The sequence below is a fragment of the Lygodium microphyllum genome, chromosome 15 (genome assembly GCF_053477565.2).
Source record: "Lygodium microphyllum isolate KBCC chromosome 15, Lygodium_microphyllum_v1.1.10, whole genome shotgun sequence".
NCBI lineage: Eukaryota > Viridiplantae > Streptophyta > Polypodiopsida > Schizaeales > Lygodiaceae > Lygodium > Lygodium microphyllum.
Window position 1 is genome coordinate 65932872 of NC_141149.1, and position 13492 is coordinate 65946363.

A 13492-nucleotide genomic window follows, 5' to 3' on the forward strand; every position below is an offset into this window, starting at 1 on the left:
AAAATCAACAAGTGTCGCTCGGGCGCCTTTTAAAAGTCGTATTTCACTTGGTGCTTAAAATCGTCCTAGCTGGAGCCGCCACCTTCGATGTTGAATATTTTTCTCCTAAATTTCAGATTTTTTGGAAAATTTTAGGCACATCCCGAGCTCAAAACTCCGCTCTCATTGGCGACCACAGGATAGGGCGACTCAGCCCGTCGAATCCCACAACAAATCTGCACAAAACAACCAAAGAAAGCATCAAACTGATACAAAATAGATACATACTAAACACAGCACAATGCTCACCCTACCCCTTGACAAAACCAAGGCATGACATCCACAAGGAGTAGGCCTAGCATAATCTGATAGAAGGTCCAAAGCTAGTCACTAACCAACTGCTCCAACACGGCCAAACTAAAAAGAACTATCAAAGAGGTCGCCCTAAGTGGTGGTCTGAACTACCTACCTAACTAAGGATAACACAACTAGGAGCTCCTACTAGACGAGGACTCCTATAGCCTGATCAAGAAGTATTTTCTTTCAGCACATTTCTTCTTTTAGGGTTTTTATGTTTCCCCATACTCGGGCGTGTAAAAAGGAGGGAGCTGAGCGTAGTGACCCAAGGAGAATAGAGCATCGGCCTCAGGTCTTGTCTCGGCACCCAAGAACCTACCAAGCCCTCGCAAGGCGACACTTAATCCTTTTCTGGCACTCACTTTTATTTTTGCTCCAACCTTCCTTACTTTCTTCTTTTCTAGCAAGAAGCTACCCCTAGGAAGACAAGGCATCGGCCCCGGGTGAGACTCGTTCCCAGGAACCTGCCAGGCCTTTGCAAGGCGATGATCAACTGCTTATAAATTTTCCTTTCTTTTCTTTTCTATTTTTATAGGGGTTAGAACCCCTTTTTACACACCTTTCTATATATTTATTGTCTTTAAGGTATTTAGGGTTTTTATCATCATCATTATTTTTCTTCTGGCAGGCTTCTCTAATTGCCTCACAATTAACAAGAACTCCTAGAACGGCTGCCTAGCAGGCTAGCAGAACAGGGTCAGTGGCTTACTCTTAATCTCATAATCGAACTCCTGCAAAGTGATTAACCACTTTGCCAAACGATCAGGCGGTTGTAGCTTGTTCATAAGCAATCTAAGCCCTTCCGCCTTCGTATAGAACACTACCTTTTCATATAGGATGTAGTGCCTGAATTTCTTAGTCCCAAAGACCATCGCAAGACACAGCTTCTCCATGTAGGTATAATTGATCTTTGAAATGCCCAATTTCAGACTAGCAAAAGCTATCGGATGATACCACTTGTACTCCCAAATTTGGGCTAAATAGCACAGCTGATACTATGCATGGTGGCTGCTGAAAATATATAGAACACCTCGCCTCTTTTAGGTGCTTTTAAAACGGGTGCTTTTACTAGCTCCTGTTTCACATCCTCGAAAGCTACCTTACAAGGGTCGCTCCATTCAAATAGACAGCTAAAGGATAATAAGTTTGTTAATGGCAATGTTCTTTCTGCCAAGGCATTTATAAACCTCCAATAGTACCCTATCAATGACAAAAAGCTATGAACCTCTTTTGGAGTGCGTGGTGGACTCATAGCGACTATAACCTTGATCTTTTCAGGATCAGTTGTTGCGATTCCTATTGAACTGACCACATGGCCTAGCAATAGCCCATAAGGCACTCCAAAGACACACTTCCGTGGGTTAAGAGCGATACAAGATTGTCTGCAGTGCTCAAGGCACTTTCTTAAAATAATCAACATCATTTTCCTTATAGTGGCTGCCCCCAAGTCATCGATAAACAATTTCAACTCATCTGGGAAGATGTCACCAAAGGTCTTGTCTGCTATTCATTGCCATGATCTAGGTGCATTGCACAAACCAAAGGCCATCACATGGTATGCAAAAGTACCAAAGACAGTAATAAAAGTCATTTTCAACTTGTCCTCTTCTGTAATTGCCATCTAATTATATCCTACAAAGCAATCCATGAACGAATATATTTTCCTACCCGCTAATTGATCCAAAATCTGGTCAATAAATGGCAACGGGTAGTAATCCTTAACTGTTTGCTTATTCAGCTCTCTAAAATCCACACATGTCGGATCTGGTTGTTTTTCTTCTTCCTGATGACAACTGGTGAACACCATTCTGCGTGTTGAACAGGGAAGATTAAACCAGCTTTCCTTAACTTCTGTAACTCCTCAAACAGCCCGTCCCTCAATTCAAAAGGCATACGCCTTACCTTCTGACGCACAGGACGACTGCCTTCTTTTACAGGAATAGTATGAATAGCCAGGCTGGGAGGAATGCCTCTCAGCTCATCATAACTCCAAGCAAAGATATCGCAGAATTCTTGAATCAAGGACACATAGTCCTCCCTTTCTGTTGAATTGAGCATGGAACCTAATTTAATTGGCCGCGAATCATTCATCGTGCCAAGGTCTAACTCAATCACATCCACGTCTCTTATCCTATCTTGCGGCTCTATCGGCTCATTTAGAGTTATCTGATAAATATCCTCTGTAGTGGACCCCTCTTTAGATTCATCACTGGATGATGTCTCACTACCAGATGGATCGTCTGCTGTTTCTAATTCAGTAGAGGATAAAGGAGCTCTCTCACTCTGAGGAGACTCAGGGTAAGCATCGACTACTACTCGATTAGCACCTCTATCTAGAACCACTTGACCGGCGGGTATATCGACTTGACAGTCTGTTCGTAAGATCCAAGGCCTACCTAGCAAGACTCGATAGCTAGGATGTCCTACAAATGTGATCACCCTAAAGTCCAAGAAGCATTCTACACTTGCAACTATAACATGGACCTTAGTAACGCAACTTTCTGGTTGTCTCAGACTATCATCAGCCATTCTAAGAAGGGTGGAGCTGTCTTTTTGGATGCCTAGACCCAACCTCTCCATCAATTCTGAACTCATGATATTGATGGAGGATCCGGTGTCTACAATAGCATGCTCCACCAATATTCCATTCACATAAGCTAGAACCTTAGGGTAATTCTTTTTAGCATGGTCAAACCAATCTTCCCCTACTCGTGCTATGCCCAAAGGTTCTACAATATACCCAATATGCAGGATCTTCTTAAATTCCTTGCATACTCCTGGAGATAATTTGATCAACTGTAGAAGGTTTACGTTTGGTTTGACTTCGCAAAGAGAACTTGCTAAATCAAAATCATGATAGGTAGCCAAAGCTCTCTTTTCTCGCCAAACCATCCTCTCTTTTGGTCTTGGAACCGGTTTTGGTGCTTCTTTCTTAGCTCTTGCCTTCTTTCTTGGCACTTCCTCATCTGACTTAGGATCAACTTTTTTGTCAACCGGCCTTAGAGGTCCACCTTCCATGCTAGGACTCTGGACTTGCGTCCCCTTATCCCCTTGCTTAGGGTTTTCCTCAACCGGTTTTTCCTTATCTTTGTCAACCTCTTTAGCCTTTTGGCCTCTTGTCACGGCTCTTAAGTTAGAGGTTTTAGCGTCATTGACTCGTATAGCCTCAATAAGGCTGACTCCATTGCCTTGTGGCAACTCTTCTATAGTGGTCTTTCCCCTTTGTAATATTTGTCTTGGTACATCATTTTGTTGCGGGTTATTTCCTTGCACTCTATGATTCATGGGACCTGGCTGTTTACTCCCTTGTTGGAGGGAACTAATCTTACTCCAACAAGTAGCAGCTAAATGGCCCGACTTCACACAAATATCACATTTAACATTTGGACAGTTTCTAGGGAAATGTTGTCCAGCACACCACTTACAATTGAATCTTGAGGGTCCACCCTCTTCAGGGCATCGACTCCCTATCAGATTCTGCTGCTTCTTCAAGAAATTTATGTCAACAGCTATTTGCCGATATTGTTCGAAAATCATGTCGGTATAATGCTTCATCATATCCTTAACTTCCCCAAGGACATTAGATGCACTCGACTCATAGCCTTGATCATCTACCTGTCGTTCCATTGGCCTAACAATTTGATTGGGCATTGGTTGTTGACTCACAGGAACAACATTAGAATTCGAAACTTGGCCTCCAACATTTGGTGGAGCCAACTGACTTGCCATAGGCATAGTCACATTGGGAGGAGCTGGCAGCAAAGGTACATTCTGAACCATGCTTCCTCTCCCATTAGGGTTAGTCATAGGCACCCCTTGACTTCCATTAGTCAATGGTAGATTGCCTCCAGGTACTAAACCCGCATTAACATTTATTCCAGAGGAGTAGGCCGTTTGTGATCGTGCTTCTACTCCCTCTTCCCGCGTAATAGCGGTGTCTATATCAGCCAAAGACACACTGCTCAATTGTACTTGAATATTAAAATCCAATCCATGCAAGAATTATTGCAATTGGGTAGCCGATGGAATAGGAATGCAAGTTTGTAACTTACGAAACACTTCCTTAAGCTTCTTGGCATAGGCTTTCACATTCTCATGGGGGTCTTGGCGTGTTACATTCAACACACGCAACCAATATTGGCCACCTCTTTTAGGGGCATATTCTCCTCAGAAAACTGCATAAAATAGATCAATTGTGGTTATGGTTTCAGGCTCTATGCTGTGATACCATACCGTAGCCCTTCCTTTTAACGTCATATTAAAGAACATCATGAGATGTCCCTCATCTTGGATGCGATAACTGAATATCAATCTTTGGAATTCACAAATGTGAAATTTCGCATCCTCTTCAGCTAACCCATTAAAAATGGGCAAGGGAACTCCTAAAGCTGGCAAATCCGGTATCCCTGTAGGAATTGCAATGGGTTGTGCCATGGTGACAATCGGATTAGCAATGGGAGTTTGAACTGTCGAAATCACACCCCCACTTGAAGTGGGTAGACTTGGTGGGAGAGAGGAAGAACTTGCGCTTCCTCCTGCACCTAACAGAATATGTGGAGCTGTTGGGTTACTAAGACCACTGCCTCTTATGCGTATTGGGCTACTCCTTTGAGGGGAATAACGACTTACGATCTCTAACAGCCGCCTAGCCCTCTTAGCACGTTCTGCTTTTTGTATTTCAGCTTGATGGTCCTTGTCAGAGGACATAATCCAACTTTCTTTTGGTCCCTAGAAACCCTAGATTTGAGAACCACCACTTATTGGTAGCTCCCAGTAGACGCACCACTGATGGGACTTAAAATAGGCCGGCATTGGCTATGGCACTAGCCGGACCTCATGCTCATGACACACAAACACCCTCACGGCCTCGCGAACCAGGAGCGTCAATCTAATGCTAAAGGACAAACCGCCCTAAAGCTTAATTCATGCGTTTATAGTTTATAGTCCAACGGTTCCCTTAAGCTCCTCAGAGGGAGAACCCATATACATTGGCAATGCCACGATCCCACACATATGGAGGCAACCTCTCAGTAGAAACACTGCGACCCCACTGCAGCTGTCCTACATCATAGGGATTGGCCCTTTGATGCGCTGCTCAACATTTAACACAAATGAACACAAACTCCTCTCTTTTATATTTCTCGTATTTCCAGGAGATATACCATGTGTCCTCACTTAACAGTCCCTTAGGAAACTGACCCTCTATCCTACGGCAAGGGATAACCTCACACTCTCAATCGTGGGTCAAAGTCCTAAGAAAACAATTGCTATGCAGTCCAAGAGCTTTTTCTTTGATACCATGAACCATGCATAGTGCATAATGTGAATGGTTTAGTGCACAAACAATAGAAAATCAGCATTGTGCATCATGCGAAACCAATCTTTCCATGATTTCCATACTAACGTTTATGTATTGAAACACGGAGAGACACCGAGCCTTACGCTCATGCTGTCTTTTCCTTTATTTTAAAACAACGGCCTATAGGCATGATGCAACACATAAATCAGGTTTAAGATTATACTTTGACACTCAAACTCATGCTCTCAAGTAGTATGTTAGCCACAGGCATTCCAACCTTTAGATTTCTTGAGTTGTTGAGCAATTTTCTTTGTACAAGATTATTGCAAAGTCATACACCTCTGTTTAGTAGTAGCCTTCTTACATAATTCATCTCAAGCTACATTTCTCTCCTACTTACTTGACATTTTTCAAATTCATAAGTGTACCGAGTGTGTCCCTACTCTAATCTACCAATGTTTAGTATTGGCATCCTAAATCCAATTCCACTAGTAGCTACCTCAAGTCTATTTTGTCATAGCAAAGAAATTACCCAAAGCCTTATGCATGTCCCTTGAGAGATTTTGCAAAAGTATATTTCTTCTCCATGGTTGATTTTTGTGTCTCTATCTTTCTTATTCTACAAGTTGGATCACTCTCTTGATTAGAAGAGGTATGGGTGTATGGTGCATGTGTGAGCTTTGCTTCTCTTAAGATATGTTTAGGACCTCACGGCTAGCTATCATTAGGGATCAAGGTTTCTCAATTATTGAACTAGTGCATGTATTTGTGGCAAAGACGAGTGAGTGCAAAGGTTTGCTAGATTGATGGATCGAGGGATGTCCTCGGGAGAGCACTTGAGGGCATGTACTTTAGGAAGAAGTGAAGCTCTTGAGTGCCACATTGGCACTTGAGTAGATAGTCAAAGATTAGCAACCACCCAAGTGACCCAACTCAAGTTGATGTGGCTACTTGAGGTCAATGCCCTCCTCGTTTGATTGATGACCACTGACTCGAGGTTGAAGACCAATCATGAGGATAATGCCCCTTGAGGGGATAGCAATCAGTCTAACGACAACTATGAGTATTGTGCCAACTAGAATCAAATCAAATTAACTATTTGTCCAAGGCCTTTGAGCCTCCCTCCAAGTGAGTACAACATCATTGCAAGAGGAAGAACAAGAAGAAGAAAAGTATGAATATGATGAAGTGTTTCGCTCTCTAGTCTCTCACAGTTCCTTACACATACACTTTCCCTATGTGTGTGTGTGTGCGTGTGAATAACAATGGGAAGTAAGAAGCAAAGAATGAGGAGAGCTTGAACTCACAAAATGGCACACATAAGAATGAGCCCTTCCATTCACTTTTTGGTATTTATTCATTAGGGTTAGGGCTAGTTTTTCCACCAAAGATTGGGCACCCTATCCTTCTTTTGGGGTTTTGATTGGTCCTTTTTAACCTTGCATGTATACTCCTTAGGTTGATATGACCTAAGCTAACTAAAGCAAATGGATTTACCTATGCTACCATCAGGAGATATTACAATTCATGAAAGGTGTTAACCCCAACACGAAGAAAACAAAAGGAAATAAAAAAGATGTAGGGCAAAGGCAGAAAAAGGTAGCTTGACTGAAGAAAGAAAAGGAGAAAAGGCCAAAAGTGTGAGGGCAACCTTAAAAGTCCAAGGCAGCTGCAAAAAGGGGAAAGGTGCATTTTAAAATACAAAGGCGCACCCCAAAATCTTGTAAAAAAGGCCAGGCGGTGGAAAATCCGGAAAGCTAAAACTGAAGACAAAGACAAAGGCCAAGGCAACGAGAAACGGAAAACAAAGGCGCACAAGGAAAAACGCAAGTCAAAACTCTTGTAAAAGAGCACAAGCGCATCATGGTTTAATTCAAGGAGTGCCGGGCTTTCACCCGTGCAATTTGTAAATGTAGACGGGTAGGGGAAAGGAAGCTAGGAAGATAGAAGGACAATGAGAAAAAGGGCCTAGGCTATGGCCGGCCATGTAAAAAAGGGAAAAAGGGGATGACTGCCCAAAAAGGGATTTAGGGTTTTGTATATAAAGTTGAAAAGTGAATGAGAAGCTGATTCTTGTGTGTGGCAAAAAGCGGCTCTCTTCTTCGTCTTCCTCTTCTTGTTCTTGCTTACTTGAGCTTGTGCTTGAGAGAGGGAGTGTGAGAGTGTGAGGGAGTGAGTGTGTGAGGGTGAGGGACCATGGGGTGGAGAAGCTCTCCATCTTCTCCTCTCTTCTTCTCTTCTCTTCTCTTCTCTTCTCTTGCTCGCGGTGATGGAGCTTGGAGTGTGGAGCTTGAGGATGGAGCTTGCTTGAAACTTGCACTTGGATCGTGGAGCTATCGGAGTGTGCGGGAGAGAAGGTAACTCGAATGGCATGGAGGTAAGCTCACTACACCCGTAGATATGGATGGCGCGTCGGCTATGTGAGAGGTAGCCATCAGTGCTCAGCTTGGAACGCTTGAAGCAGTAAGCGGTCCGTGGGTCTTGGCGGTTGAGTGAAAGCTCCCACATTTTGGTTCCATTGCCGGGACAAACGGATTCAAGCCTTGAGTGCTTGCATGCTTCGAATCGAGCATCAAAGTAAGGGTTTTCCCCCGAACCGGTGCTTGAGATAGGTAGGAAGTGAGGGGGTTGAAGATGGTATTCGATCTCCTTGGAAAGTAGATGTTTTGTTTTTTGAGAGTTATGTTGTGAGATGGAGTAGTGTAGGTATTTACTTTGTGATTTGGATGCATTAGAGTAGGAGAAAACAAAGAAAAACAAAGAAAATAAGCATTAGGGTTACTGTTGCAAAACATGGCAAAAACAGGGCAAGAATCGTGCAAAAGTGGTAAAAAACTGGCTTGTGATGCCTAAGGTTGGCAAGTCAGTTATTGCGGTACCAATACCATACCCGGAAAGGGATATAAGGGCCAAAAGTGGCAAGAAAGGCCACATTGTGCATTGCAGGGTTTCAGGAGAGTAGGAGAGAAGAGGGAAGCTTGGTGAGGGAATTCGCTTCAATCTTGGCATCAAAGAGATCTTTGGCTAGCCCAGGTAATTCTACACCTTCCCCTATAGTAGTACGACCAATCTGGAGTTGCTCGATAAGGGGGAAGGCCTCCAGCGCCCGGCACAACGAATTTTGTTAGAGTCGGCGAAAAGACACGCGGCTCTCGGCGTGTTCGAGTAATGACGACTCTGGTCCGAGGCCCAGACTTGGCCCTCGGACCGCTTGACTAGACCCACTCGACCACTACCACTCGGACACCCATGCTCGGGTCATCTGAATCGAGCACTCGGACTAGCCACTCGGCCACCTGACTCGGCCTTGGCCCACTCGGCCCTCGGACAACTGGGTTCGGACCGGCCGAGTTTTTCACTCGGACAGCCACACATGACCCTTACCACTCGGCCCTTGGACGTGTCGAATCGGGCACTTGGACCTTGCAACTCGAACTAGTTGGGCCGAGTATGCAGTTTGACCAAATTTCCAGGAAACTTTACCTGAACTAGCCAACACTCAGCAGCGCGAACTGTCGGAAGCCCTTAGGACACTCAAAACTTGTTTCTGGCACACGGAATAGGCAAAATCGTAGGGCGCAGTCGCTTAGTAGCTAGAAGTAGGCAGTTGCGAGACCAGGGACTTAGATGTAACCCGCTGAGTGCAAAAGCTTGATTAGGCCCAAAGACTAACGAGGCGACGAATTAGGAAAACTCTGAACCCCGAAATTGACCCCACAAGCTACATAGCGTGAAAGGCGCATCGTAGATCCACCACTGGGCTGAAACTTCAAGCAAGTGGTTCAAGATTTGGCAGAACGATCCTCCAAGCTGTGCATGTGCTTACCATAACAACCCTGCGGGTCGGGGAGGGGACCGCCTCCTGGACCCTCGCAAAGGGGGCCCTACCCCCTCTGCATCCTCCCCAAGTAGGATGGAAAGAAAACGCGCACCGTGACAAGCCCTCCAACTTAGACCCTCGGGCAGTAATGGCCCTACACGAGCATGGAGGCTCCCTTGAAAAGGAGCAACGAGAAGCTCGCACCCGAATAGAGGCAACCAGAGACCCTAGAACCTTAACGGCCAATCTAGCCATCAAGGGCAAAAAGGCCACACTACAAGGACACATGTACATTGTGTTCAAACTACATCTAGTCAAAGCAGAATGCGACATCATCAAGCAGCCAAGGCGGAGATGATTAGACATGATAGCCCTGATGATAGATGTACCCTGAGCAGCGCTGCACAGACAACCCAAGATCTCCATGGAGAATCCACGTCTGACTGTGCGGCTAAGGACTCAAGGGCATGTATCAGAAGGCTTGAAGTTGCAAACCAAGACCCGAACGATGAAGACATAGTACCACCTGCTTATCTTAGGGTCAAACTCACCGCAAAAAGAGAGCATAGTGTGGATGCTCTCATTGATGAAGGATCAGATTTCAATATCTTGACTTACGAAGCATGGACCCTACTAGGTTAACTAGAGCTCCAACCGACTGATGCAACTCTTAAGCCTCACGGGGAAAACCCACAAGCACTTCTAGGGTGGTGTAGAATCCTTGTAACTATTGAAACAGAAAGCTTGCCAGTCCTGTTTTATGTTCCTCCAAATAGCAAGAATCATGGAAAGGAAATCCTCCTAGGAAGGCCCTTAAAAAAGGCAACGAAGTGTGAAGCCGACTATATAGCGCAGAGGATACACCTAGCACTACCAGGTGTGAGGATAATCACGACTTTTAGCAAGGGTGACCTCGCCAAACCTCGAGGGAAGGGCAAGGAGCATTCTGACATACCAAGCAAGCCTAGTGATGAGAGGAGGGAATTGTTGAAAGAGTTGATGCAAACGCAAGTTGAATGGAGAGAACCGGTAAGTGAGGCCATACTGGAAGCAAAGAGGGTAGGAGATAAGCCCAAGGATAGGGCTTGGACTTACAAATATCGTAGAAGATCACGAAAGAAGCCCAAGCCTTATAGACAAAGGCATCCATGGAGAGCACACACGATGCCACGATGGATATCCAAGGCGTTGCTTCGTACTCAAGGGTATTACGCAGGCAACCGATGGATTTGGGTGCCAAACCCCCTGCTAAACCACCTCGGTCAAGAGCCCAAATTAGGTCAAAAGAAATGAGGCATGGGAGGATCTCTAAAGGAGAACTCGAGCCTCGAACCAAAAATATTGGAGTGATAGCACCCCTCATGAGTGAAATCAAGAAACCGAACATGACCCATCAAATATTAGATCCTCAGCCTAACGTGCCTAACAAGCAGATATCAGAGGGATCCGTCGAATGTACACGAGGTCCACTAGTGGCCAAGGAGCCTTTGACTTCCCAAGGGGACAAGGAGCACCATAGGCACAACGTCACTCATGATAGGTCTGATTGCTCGGCAAAGCTAATGACAAAATCCCCCAACAATCATAAGCAAATCATTCAACTGGTGCCAGGTCTGCCTAAGAGTCCTAGGTCCCCTACGTCCTCTCTTCCCAAATGGACCCCGGAGGCACAACGACAGTTGTCAATGGCAGGGGCTCGCTCCCAACCTTTGTCTCCATTAAAGCTTCCAAATACACAAGAGGGGAAACATGAGACTGGCCGTAGCTCTCAGCCCAAGGATACTCTCGTGCGACCCAATGTGACTGGATCAACTCAGGATCAATCCAGGCAGGTGAGTGTTCAGAGGACAACAAAAGACACGTCCACATCCGATCGCCCTAGGGACTCCACACTGCTATCCACCAAGAGTGCCCAATCCACTGGACTCAACGCCACTACTCCCAACCAGGGATCGCAGCAGTCACAGCCCTTGGCTGTGACCATGCCCCTTGCAGAACGTATCCCTGACACTTCATCTGAGGAGGAGGTGCCACAACTAGTAGCCTTGATAACTTCCATCCATCCCAAGCACCTGAAGCCTAGGCTCAAGGAGAAACCCCTCAAAGGTGTGGCCAAGGAAATGACACACCAAACCCTAGCAAGGCTATTCAGCGGGCCGCGGCTATGTTCCATGAGGGCACACTAGAGAAAGGAAATGCTAAGGCCCAACCAGGCACAACAACGGTTGACCTAGTCCAAGTCCTGAACCATTGAGAGATATGCCTTCACTGACCAAGAGAAAGAGGAGAAAATAGTGCAAACAACAGCAGCTACAAGTGGTCATGGACCCCAAGAGCGTTAAAACCAAGAGCGCTGGAGAGCTGGGGAATAAAGCATCATGTCCATCCACCACTGAACCCATTGATGTCCCTCCTACTAGCGGTGAGACCTCAGACATATCCGTGTGCTCTGAAAAGTTAAAGCAGCTGTTGCCATCAATAGTTGCTTCCAATGCTCAATCCACCGACAATAGAACTCTCATTGACCAATCAAGAGTGCAGATAACGCTGCCACAACACGGCAACAAATTCATACTAGTCACGTCCAAAGACAACCATGACGCAATGACGAAGCCTCAAGAGAACCATGGAGATCCCAAGCGCATGAGCACTCCTAGCATTGATCGATCTTGCTCTTCTAGGCCTGAGCCCCCAACTATGCTAAAACCTAGGCAAAATCCTAAAGCCTTGCGTGAGATGGCAACCAAGCAAGCCCTTGTCGAACATAGAGGTGTCTCATAATGCCTAGCTGAGTTGGATGCCAAGCTCAAGGTGTTCGCACGTGTCTATGTCCTAGCAGACATGTGCGCATTCCCTAAAGAGCAGCTTGGAGACTACTTGCCCTTCCTTTTATCTTGGGAAGAGCAGGAACACCGTGATGAACACTATAGCAGGCTCCTGCATGGACGCTTGTGACTCATCTCGGGCGAGGAAGCAGACGAACTGCGCTTAACTATCACATTCAATGAGGCGCTCTGCCAACCGAATCTCATCAACATAGAGCAATTAAAGCATTTGTCAACAGGCCGAAGTCGATTTGAGTAGCGTTGGTGTGAAAGCCGCGTTGCAATGGCCGAACTAGGGGCTCAGATCATGACAGTCTCTGAGGAGCGATTGGCCAAATGGTGATCCCAAAGAGACCCAACCTACGTGGCACCAACTTCCCTTCGAGTGCTGACTACCATTCGAGGCAAGGACTTAACTGAACCAAGCCAAGAAAACCCTCTGCTTGATAAGGTTCTCACTGAGGAGGAGTTACATGTTGCTAGTAGACTCGGACAAGGTTCCATGCTACTCGATGTGGCAAAATATCTATCAGTATTGAGTAAGCTGCCACGGGTACTAGATGCGTGTGCCACGCTTCAGTACAATCCCAAGTTCTACAATTGGTTTCTATCCTAGTGAAGTGACAAGGATTCAAAAAAAAAAGTATATATATATATATAAACAATGGTTTTTGTGTCACCCTGTATACACATTATCAACACACACAAGCAATAAAAACCCAAGCTGGAGCCCCATGAGGAACACCAAGGAAAAGGGAATTCTCTTGCAAGAAAATCTATCTTGTAACATCAACAAGATTTTTTATTAGGTTTTATATGATCACAATGAAGAAAAGAACACCAGGCACAACAAATCTTCATGCAGCATCATGTAGATCTCCTACGGATTTGATAGAATCAACCATATTCTTCAACATCTTCACAAAATCCATCAATATAACAAAGAAAGAAAAGGAATACACTATCTTTGAATGAAAATACATCACATAGTATTCATCTTCAATATCTTCATAGTCTTCTCTCTCAATCTCTCATATACAATCACTTTGTTTTAATAGAATTTGGCTATTTCTGACTCTCTCTCTCTCTCTCTCCATCAATAATACATCATATTCTCACTACAATCTCTCATAATCACTCTCAATAATCCTTCTTAGGTCGTGGATACCCCTCCCAAGAGTTATGTCTGATATGAAGAGTCACCAGAGCCAC